Source organism: Nicotiana tabacum, chromosome 15 (genome assembly GCF_000715075.1).
Source record: "Nicotiana tabacum cultivar K326 chromosome 15, ASM71507v2, whole genome shotgun sequence".
Lineage (NCBI taxonomy): Eukaryota > Viridiplantae > Streptophyta > Magnoliopsida > Solanales > Solanaceae > Nicotiana > Nicotiana tabacum.
The window spans coordinates 92279758-92291822 of record NC_134094.1 but is presented as its reverse complement, the minus strand read 5'-3'; positions in this window follow the sequence as shown (position 1 = coordinate 92291822).

Below are 12065 nucleotides of genomic sequence, written 5' to 3'. Positions count from 1 at the left end.
ATGAGGTACATTTATTTTGTGTGACTATAAATCATTGCATAAAGGTAAATTATTTCCAAATAAGAAAATGGGTCATTCTTTTTGGCACGGACTAAAAAGAAAATAGGTTCACATAAATTGAAACGAAGGAAGTATTAGTATGGGACTTATTGGAATTTGAGATATATATATATCTATATATATATATATATATATATATATATATATATATATATATATATATATATATATATATATTATTTTATTTTATTTTATTTGAAATAGTGCAACTATCTAAAGCTGATCGGTAATTTTATATTTTTTTTCTTAAAATAGGAATGACCCAACCCGACCCTATACCCATATTCATATATTAAAATAATAGTAAAAATGAATCCCTTCTCCACAAAAACCTTAGTTTAGAATGCATGAGATTCTAACCAAAAAATAAAAGGTATAATTAGAGAGCACTTAAAATAAAAATGCTATAAATTTGAATGAAAATCTTAAAAAGAAAAATAAAAGATAGATGCATCGTATTTTGAAAGATTCACTTTTAGTATTATTTTAATTTATATATATTGGTATTAGATCGAGTGGGTCGAGTCAGGTTAAATCATTCCTATTTTAATTTGATTATTATTTATTAGACAGAAAATAAAAATTGTGACATAAAAAAATAATACTGAAAAGTTGTATTTTTTGATGACTATGATTTTTGTATGAGTTCGTAAAAGTTTTATAATTTTTGTGTGAGAAAATAAAGTTACGTGACTTTGGTGAAAATAAGTCATAATTATATGACAATTTGTGAAATTTAGCTATTTTTTCTATCAAGCTAACTTTTCAATCATTACTTTACTATTTTCTTCAACAATTACTAGTAATAAATTACGTAAGTCAAAACTTGCCTATTCGAGTAGCGATACACTGTCATATTCCTATTTTCCTACTATTTAGCAGCGGGAGTGAAGCGCCTCTTCGTCGCCCTGCTTTCAGGTGAAATTATATTTATACCCTTAGTGTATAGGGTGAAATATGATATGATACGTGGTCGTCTAAAGGGAGGACACGTGGAACCCAAGATGGGGATGGCCGAAGACCGAACGCAATTATTTCGTTTGTCACCGGAAAGGATAACGTTTATAAAGGTGTGTTAAATATTCTGCGCCCGATATCATTTAATAGGGAATAATATTCTGCAGCATTAAGAGCGACGGTCCATTGCATAGGATTTGACATTTATGCTCACCATTACGTCATCATCAATGACCCTTATAATTGACATTAAAGGAGGGCACGATCCTAGGACCTCCTTCCCTAGACATAACTACAAATAGTGAGCTCAGTTATCATTGTAAGGGAGCCGAATTTCCTGGCTAAACATATACTATATTCTATACAAAGCTTAATACAATCTTACTTTCTTGCTTTTTGATCTCATCATTGTTGTGCCTGGAAACTTTGTTCCCAAAACTGTCATATATCATGTTTTATCTAAATTTCAAGGCTAAGTATTGTACATTTCTTCAAATATTGCATTATTTCCGGATCAAATTAGTTCACTTATCTAGAAATCACGTATAAATTCAACTGTACCGTTTTACGGATAAACAATTTGGCGCCCATCGTGGGGCCTAGACAACCGTGCAATTAAATTGATTCTTGCCTTTTTTACTAACACAATTTGATTATTTTTTCTTAGAAAAATTCATAAAAAATGGCAGATAACACTGTTAATAAGACGCACAACCCTGAAATTAGATGGGATCAGCCTCATTTCGAGGATTCAATCAGTGACATCCGCAATAAGGGAAATGATGCCATGTCGATGCATGACAGGCAGAACCCTCGACAGGTTCGAAAGGCAACTCCAAATAATGTTGATGAGGAGCATGTCGTGGATGCAGTAAGGATCATGCGAGAGCAACATGCAATCATTCTAGGCCATCTCACGCGGCAGGATCATATTATGACCGAACTGAAGCAGGCGCTATCGGGGGTTTCGAATAACGCAAATAGACGAGATCAAATTCCTCCTGGTGTTCCCGCAAACCAAATGACGCAGAGAGTCAACAACAACACTCCTAGGGGCAAAGTTGGCTCCGACGAGGCTGGGGGGAGCGGATTCGGCCTCAACAACGAGAGCGACCTATTCAAGAATGAACTTTTACGATTTATGAGGGAAGTAAATGCCCGCATGGACCAAATCCCGAGCGCACCGCCAATATTGAAATGCCCGGACTCAAAGAAGTATACTCAATTGTCGTACAAGCCAAGCGAGACACCAGAACTAATCCCGAAGCAGTTCAGAATGCCTAAAATACCCAAGTATGACGGGACTTCAGACCCACAGGAGCATATTATCACCTACACAAACGACGGTAAAAGGAAATGATCTTGCTCCTCATGAAATTGAATTTGTGCTGCTAAAGAAATTTGGAGAAACTCTCACGAGGGGAGCCCTAACGTGGTATTCATTATTACCCGAGCATTTCATAGATTCCTTTGAGATGCTCGCAGATTCTTTTATCAAGACTCATGTCGGGGCTAGAAAAGTACAATCCCGGAAGGCCGACATATTCAGGATCGCACAGGGAGAATCCGAATTATTAAGAGAGTTCATTACCCGATTCCAAAAAGAAAGAATGTTGCTCCCAGTTGTCCTGGATGAATGGGCTGCTGAAACATTCCCCAAAGGATTAAACCCGAGAAGCTCAGACGCTTCCCGGAAGCTGAAAAAGAGCATGCTTAAGTTCCAAGCAACAACTTGGGCAGAAGTCCATAATTAGTACGAGTCAAAGATAAGGATCGCAGATGACCAGGTCGATTCCACATCATCAGCCAAAGGACGGGAGAAGAGCAGATAATAATCAAAGGATGACTACGACGCGGACAGACGGACTTCGAGGTGCCGGTTTTTGCCCTATGTGCGGATCGAAGGCCGTGGCAGAAACTTCCGGGCAGCAAACAAGTTCATCGCTGATAGAGGGACCGATCGTGGTTGAAACAATAGATCACTCCAGGATAAGGAGACATCGGGGTCTTGGGATCCTTCTTACCCCAAGTTATCGGAATATAACTTCAACATCAGTATAGTGGAGCTGGTGTCAGCCATGAGAAACATTAAAGATGCATGATTCCCGAGACCTATGAGATTCGACATGGTATCGAAATCGACAACGGGGGTCTGGACTAGGAATAGTCTTAATCACGCCTTCGGGGAAACCCTAAGGCAAGCCATCAAAATGATCTCTTTAACTAACAATGAAGCAGAGTATGAAGCTTTGATTTCAGGGCTCGAATTGGCCCGGGGACTTGATTCTGAGGTTATAGAAATTAAATATGACTCGCAGATGATGGTAAATCAGGTCTACGGGATCTTTGAAACCAAAGAAGAACGTATGCAATAATACGTGGTAATGGTCCAGGCTTTTTTGGCGTGATTTTGGGAGTGGTCAATCACTCACATCCCGATGGAGGATAACGCAGAAGCGGATGCATTAGCAAACTTGGGATCATCGACGGAATTAAAGGAATCAGAATCTGGGACGGTAGTACAACTGATGAGCTCGGTCTTAGATACAAATGGTTACTATGAGGTAAATTCGACTAGTCTGGTCTGGGACTGGAGAAATGAAATAATCAACTATCTCGAGCACGGGAAGTTGCTCGAAGACCCCAAAGCATCACGAGCGTTACGCGCCAAAGCTACACGATATAGCTTCAAGAGAGGCCAATTGTATAAAAATCCTTCCAAGGCCTGCTGGATCGATGCTTATGAGCATCAGAAGCTAATTATGTCATGAGAGATGTCCACGAAAGGATATGCTGCAATCACTCAGGTGCAGATTCTTTGGTGCTGAAGTTGGTACGGGTAGGATATTACTGGCCTCACATGGAACAAGACGCCAAAGACTTCGAACAAAAAAGTGATAAGTACCAACGCTATGCACCACTAGTACACCAACCGACTGAACCCTTACATTCGATTATGTCCTCAAGGACGTTCATGAAATGGGGTATGTACATCGTCGGACCGCTGCCATCGGCTCTCGGAAAGGTAAGGTTTCTTTTAATTTTAACTGATTATTTTTCTAAATGGGTGGAGGTAGGTCCTTATCAGAAGATCGAAGAACGCGGGGTGGTCAATTTCTTGTGGAAAAATATAATTTGTAGATTCGAAATTCCAAAAGAAATAGCATGCGACAATGGGCCGCAATTTATCGGTGCAAAAGTTACAAAGTTCCTCGAAGATTTGAAGATAAAGAGTATCCCCTTATCATCCGAGCACAAACGATCAAGTGGAGTCAACAAACAAAGTGATTATTCAAAACCTCAAGAAAAGGTTGGAAGCGGCAAAAGGAAAATGGCCCGAAGAATTGCCCGGAGTTCTATGGGCCTACCGAACAACGACCAAATTGAGTATAGGAGAAACTCTTTTTTCCCTTGTGTACGGTGCTGAAGCCCTAATCCCAGTAGAAGTAGGTGAACCTACTTTGAGATATTTTCGGGCAGATGAAGAATCGAACAACGAGGTGATGTTAATCAACTTGGAACTGCTCGAGGAACGCCGAGACTTGGCGCATGTAAGAATGGTAGCTCAAAAGCAGCGAATGGAGTGATATTATAATCGAAGAGCCAACTTCCGTTATTTCAAAGTAGGGGACTTGGTTCTGAGGAAAGTAACCAAAAACACCAGAGAGCTCAACATGGGAAAGCTAGGTCCAACGTGGAAAGGTCCCTACCGAATTTCAGCTATCACTGGGAAAGGATCATACAAGTTGGAGAACTAGAATGGAGACAAGTTGCCTAGCAACTAGAACGTGGCATACCTCAAAAGATATTATTGCTGATGAACATTATTCAAGCGGAAAGTATGTGCTGCACTCTTTTTCCCTTCGTTCAGTTTTTGTCCCAATTGGGTTTTTCTGGCAAGGTTTTTAACGAGACAGTAACAGAAAGCATACTACGAAGACAACAGCAATAAGACCTTTGATAGCAAGGCAAACAAGCAAGCTTACACTCGAGGATGGTTAGATAATCTTTGGTTCGATAGAAAATTCTCACTAAGAAGTTAAGTTTGCTACTGAACAAAGGTTACCCAACCGTTCACGAGCACAAACCACTAGAGGGTTGTTAGATATTCCTTCACTCAATAGCATAAATTCCTGAGGGGAAGTAAAGTTGTTTTACCAAATTGAGGATTATCTAGAAACTCATTAGTGGAATCTTCGAAGATATAAGACTTACAGAGTTCCAATTCACACTCTTCGCATTCGAACACTGGGGAGGATGATATGAGAATACGGCAACAAAGACTGCCACGTCAACCGGGGAACGGAAATCCGAAAACTAAATGCGTCATCAAGATCGGGTACGGCGCAGCCAGCCCCGTAGAAATAAGGTGTACAAGATAGCCACAAGTAATGTCAATTTCTTTTCAACATAGCAAGTGCTTATGTATTATTTGAAAATATAAGGAATAAAATAAAACCCTTTTGTTTTTATCTTGTTTCTTGTCTAAACAATGAATATACTTTGCCATTTGAAAGTTTAACAAGTACTTCAAATGTTAGTGACGTAAGGAACATGAGACGTCTTCTTTAAAAGCATCGTAAACATAAGAGGGCTCTCTCTTATAAAAACCCTCACGTTAAAGTGTTGGTTCCGAAAGAATCTATGCCCGGAATCAAAAATACCTTCGGGGAAAAATACACCCAAAGCCACGCATGAAAAGGACGCAAAAAGTAAACTTACGCAAATACTTATAGAAAACCTCACATAAAAGGGATAATGCTCGAAACCAAAGTGCTTCGAGGAAAACACATTCGAGACTACACATATTAAAGCACGAACAGGAAAACATGCACCGAACTCTTAAGTAAATGCAAAGATCAAAGACTTGCATGGATATTCAAACGAAAGTAAGACTCAAACGATACTTGAGCAAAAATATGTCTTTATTTACAAGAACATGCCAAAACAGTAAAAGTTTAAAATGGGAAAAAGAAAAGAAAAGCTAAACTACAGCGCCTCCGGAACCAGGAGGAAGAGAAGTATCTGCATTCCAGGGAGAAGTAGGTGGGTCCACCGATGGCTCGACATTTTTCCCAGTTTGATCTTCAGTATCATCACCTTCTGATCCTTCTACAGTTTTCAAAAACTCTGAATTGGAACTAGAAGAACCAGGAGCATCAGACTGCGCTGGGAGTCCATTTTTAGCAGCTAACTCAGGCTCGAGCCTAAGCAATTTCGGCATCAAAGTTAATGATACCAGCTTTGGCCTCTTCCAAGGTTTTTATCCTCATGTTGTACATGGCGTAAGTTTTTTCAACAATGAGGGAAGCCGCTCGGCGCTTAACTTCTTCTTTGAGTCGGGTAACCTCGGCAGAAAGGCTTTCCCAGGAGGACCTAGCATATTTGAAGTTGACTTCAAGGTCACGGACAATTGAACTAAAGAGTCTATTATGATCGATAGTTTTCTTGTGCTTCTCTTCTAGCTGGGAGAATTTCCCCCCACAGCAGCAAGCTCTTCATGTTTGGAGTTCAGGGTTGCTTCTAAGTTAGTTATATATTCGGCATTAGCAGCCTCGCGCTCGATTGCAACAAGAACGGTGTCCTGGACTTCAACCCATTTGGCCTTAGCTTCATCAAAACTAACCCTCAGTGGGACAATTTCTTGGCTAAGGTTTACCACTTCTTGCTTGCTTTGCTACAAGCGAGCCTCCAAAACAACGACCTCAGTAGCTTTGCTTTCCAGTTCCGAGAGGCGAAGAACAGTTTGGTCTCGTTCCACTAAAAGCTAATTCCGTTAAGAAGTAAGTTCTTCCTTTTCACGAATCAACCTTTGAAGGCCCTCAGAAGCAAGAAAGTTGGTCTACCAAATAAGAAGAAGTAAAACTTAGAATACATTCATACAAAAGTAGAAGAAGTAATGAAGGAAGAAAAGAACGTATCGCTATGGCGTTGTGCATGGCATTGTTCCACAAGCACTCTCCCGAGAGTGCCTGAATCTTTTCCCAGTCTTTTTCTGAAGCCAAAGGCTTCAGATAATTATCAAGCTCCACCAGCCGGGATAGCAAGTTGCATCCGGTAGAGACCGAAAGAATAACGTTCCGCCTCCTTTGTGGATCTTCAGAATGGGCAACATAATTTTGCCCTAAATTCACATGAACTGGGGATTCTGGAAGTGGAACACCTTCTTCATGGCCAGATACGTCCGATAGAAGTGATCTAACAGTTGTTGGTGTTGGTGAAGGTGGAGATGAAGCTGATGGAGTTGAAGAGTGAGAAATAGCTGCATCAAATACAGTTTTGGATGTTGGATGCTCACCAACCAAATATGGCAAGGACCCGGTACTCAGCCCCGCAACACCGGTTACAACAATTGGGGCCCGAAAATGGGAGTTGGCATTTTCTACGAAATCATATTCTCCCCAAAGTGCCAAGACATTGTCTCCAGTTAGTGTAACTATATCAACAGGTCGAGCATCCTGTTGAGATGATGAGGATCGTCGCCCCCTACGTAAAGAAGCTCCCTCATCGCTAGCTTATTCCTTTTCATCAATCATCACGGTGTCTATGACTGACCCGGAAGGAGGACCAGTCATCATCACCATCGGAGATGGCTCGGGGGCATCAGTCTTTACCCTTTTATTCTTCTCCCCGGCCGTGGAGGAACGTATTCTCTTTGGTTGCTTATCATCCCGATGGGGACTCCGAAAAGAAGTGTTTGCGCCCGATACAGGTCCGGAGACACCTGTTTGAGTAAGTTCCTCCTGAAACAGCCTCGCTGCATCAAAGGGATCAGCCAAAACATCCTCCTCGGGGACAACAATAGAGCTCACAGGTTGTCACGACCCAAAATTTTCCACCGACGGGACCGTGATGGCGCCTAACATTTCACTTACTAGGCAAGCCAACATTAGAGAATCATTTACCAATTCCTTATTTCCGTTCAGTAATTAACATTTAATTAACTACAATGAAATATAACAAGTGCGGAATATCATAAATCTGTATTAAGTACTACCACCCGGATCTGGAGTCACAATTCACGAGCATTCTAAAACTTACTACAAGTAATAGTCTGAAAGAAATACAACTGTCTGAATGAAAGAAAACAGTAGGACATAAAAAGATAGACGGGGACTTCAAGGTCTGTGAACGCCGACAGATCTACCTTGAGTCTCCGGACAGCGGACCAATAGCAAATCTCGATCAACCTGAGCCGGTATCAAAATCTGCACAGAAAGTGTAGAGTGTAGCATCAGTACAACCGACCTCATGTACTGGTAAGTGTCGAGCCTAACCTCGACGAAGTAGTGACGAGGCTAAGGCAAGGCACCTACAATCAGCCTGTACAATTTAACAGTGTATACGCAAATAACATGAATGAAGAACTAAACAGGAAATGTCGGGAGGGGAGACATACTGAGGGTAATACAAGATAAAGAACTACAACAGAATGATCATCAGAGCAGTCAATATATTATGAATCAACAGGAATAGTGAATACAGTAAAGAAGAATGCACGGCATCACCCTTCGTGCTTTTACTCTCAATCTCAGCATAAAATTAATAGAAACGGCACGGCATCACCCTTCGTGCTTTTACTCTCATATCATGGCACGGCATCATCCTTCGTGCATTAACACTCACAATATGGCACGGCATCACCCTTCGTGCATTAGAACTCACAATATGGCACGACATCACCCTTCGTGCATTAATACTCACAATACGGCACGACATCACCCTCCGTGCATTAATACTCACAATACGGCACGACATCACCCTTCGTGCATTAACACTCTCCCTTACCATAATGCAATGCATAAATAACAACAGGGAGATAGAATAACAAGTACAAACCTTACTTCAACATTTGGTTCCATAATATCAATCTTAACTTTGAAATAAAAACTCAATTATCACCAGAAAATTCCGTAAAAATGATAAGAACGATAATTTGAACAACACTAGTATAACACGTAGCAATTTGGCATAGGAATAGGACAATATCAGAAAAATCAAGAAACATGAAAACAAAACAGGTAAATTGGCGGCGCATAGGTACTCGTCACCTCACATATACGCCGCTCACATGAATTTCACTTAGCAAATAATCTATGGTTCCTAATTACCTCGAGTCAGGGTTAGACACAACACTTACCTCGCTCCGAGGCCACTTAATTCTCAATCACAACTTTTTCTTTGGAATTCACCTCCAAACCACTCGTATCTATTCAAAAATGACTCAATAATATTAAATATTGCTAAAAGAATCAATTATATTGCATAAATTAAATTTCCCAAATTTTCCTCCAAAAAGTCAAAAAATCGACCCTGGGCCCGCTTGGTCAAAACCCGAGGTTCGGACCAAAATTCATTTACCCATTCACCCCTGAGCCCGAATATGTAATTAGTTTTGGAATCCGACCTCATATTGAGGTCTAAATCCCCAAATTCCCGAAATCCCTATTTTCTACCCTAACCTCTAATTCTACCATGAAAACTCAAGATTTTAGGTTGAAAATTCAAGAAATGTAATGGGTAATTGAACGAAACGAGTTAAGGAACACTTACCTATGATTTGGGGAAGAAACTATCTAAAAATCGCCCTAGGCCTCCTATCCTTTTGAAAATGAGAAGAAAAATGGCTGGAGTCCGAATTAAATGCTCACTGCCTAACGACCTTCGCACCTGCGGTGTTTTGGTCGCACCTGCACATCCGCATGTGCGGACGAAGTGTGCGCTTCTGCGGAAAAGGGCTGGGCTAACTGGGGGCGCACCTGCGGACAGGGTTCCGCTTCTGCGGTCCCACTCCTGCGGAGAAAAGTCCGCATCTGCGGAAAAACGAAGTCCACGCCTGGGTCGCATCTGCGGGGCTTTCGCTCGCACCTTCGACCAAAGGCTCGCATGTGCGGGCACACTAGATTTGATGCACCAGCAGCCTTGTTGAGGTTTGAACTCAACTCGCGCATCGCCTGAATGGCACCCGAGCCCTCGGGGCTCCAAACCAAACATGCACACAAATCTAAAAACATCATACGGACCTGCTCGCGCGATCAAATCGCCAAAATAACACCTAGAACTCTAAATTTAGCACCAAATCAAATGAAATTCTCAAGAACACTTTAAAATTTCTATTTTCTCAATTGGACGTCCGAATCACGTCAAATCAACTCCGTTTCTCACCAGATTTCATAGACATGTCTTAAATATCATAATGAACCTATACCGGGCTCCGGAACAAAAATGCGGACCCGGTACTAACAATGCCAAACATCAATCAATTCCTAAAAATAATTAATTTTCAAACTTTTAATTTTCATCAAAAATTCGTAACTTGAGCTAGGGACCTCCGAATTCGATTCCGAGCATGCGCCCAGGTCCCATAATTCTATACGGACCTACCGGGACCATCAAAGCACGGATCCAGGCCCGTTTACCAAAAATGTTGACTGAAGTCAACTAAAATTAATTTTTAAGGCAAAACTTCTTATTTTTATCAGTTTTAACATAAAAGCTTTCCGGAAACCTTCCCTGACTGCGCACGCAAATCGAGGAGGGTAAAATGAGATTTTTAGGCTTAAAAGCGTATATTCGAGTTCTAAAACATAAGATTACCTTTTGGGTCATCATATTCTCCACCTCTAAAACAATCATTCGTCCTCGAACGGACATAGAAAAGTACCTGGGCCGGTGAAAAGGTGGGAATATCTACTCCGCATATCGGACTCGGACTCCCAAGTAGCTACCTTAATAGGCTGACCGCTCCATTGCACTTGAACTAAAGGGTAACTCTTTGATCTCAACTGGTGAACTTGCCAGGCTAGAATTGCCACCGGCTCCTCCTCGTAAGTCAAATCCTTGCCCAACTGGACAGAGCTGAAATATAACACACGGGACGGATCACCGTGATACTTTCGAAGCATGGACACATGGAATACCAGATGAACAACTGATAAACTAGGTGGCAACGCAAGCCTATAAGCCACCTCTCCCACTCTCTCTAGAATCTCAAAAGGTCCGATAAACCTAGGGCTCAACTTGCCTTTCTTTTCGAACCTCATTACACCCTTCATGGGTGATACCCGAAGTAACACTCTCTCTCCGACCATGAGTGCAACATCACGAACTCTACGGTCGGCATAACTCTTCTGCCTGGACTAAGCTGTGCGAAGCTGAATAATCTTGACCTTATCCAAGGCATCCTGTACTAAATCTGTACCCAATAACCGAGCCTCCCCTGGCTCGAACCACCCAACTGGCGACCTGCACTATCTACCATATAATGCCTCATAGGGAGCCATCTAAATGCTCGACTGGTAGCTGTTATTGTAGGAAAACTCCGCTAACGGCAAGAACTGATCCCAAGAACCTCCAAAGTCAATAACACAGGCGCGGAGCATATCCTCCAATATCTGAATAGTACGCTCGGACTGCCCGTCCGTCTGAGGATGAAATGTTATGCTCAACTCAACCCGCATACCCAACTCACGCAGAATTGCCCTCCAAAAGTGCGAGGTAAACTGCGTACCTTAATCAGAAATGATAGACACAGGCACACCGTGAAGACGGACGATCTCACGAATATAAATCTCTGCCAACCACTCTGAGGAATAAGTAACTGCCACAGGAATGAAATGCGATGACTTAGTCAGCTTGTCCACAATGACCCAAACTGCATCGAACTTCCTCTGAGTCTGTGGGAGTCCAATAACAAAGTCCATAGTGATACGCTCCCACTTCCACTCAGGAATATCTAACCTCTGAAGTAAACCATCAGGTCTCTGATGCTCACACTTTACCTGCTGGCAATTTAGGCACCGAGCTACATAGGCAACTATGTCCTTCTTTATTCGCCTCCACCAATAATGTTGCCTCAAGTCCTGATACATCTTGGCGGTGCCCGGATGAATAGAATACCGGGAACTGTGGGACTCCTCAAGGATCAACTCACGAAGTCCATCCACATTAGGCACACAAATACGACCCTGCATCCTCAAAACTCCATCATCTCCAACAGTAACCTGCTTGGCACCACTGTGCCACATTGTGTCTCTAAGGACAAGTAA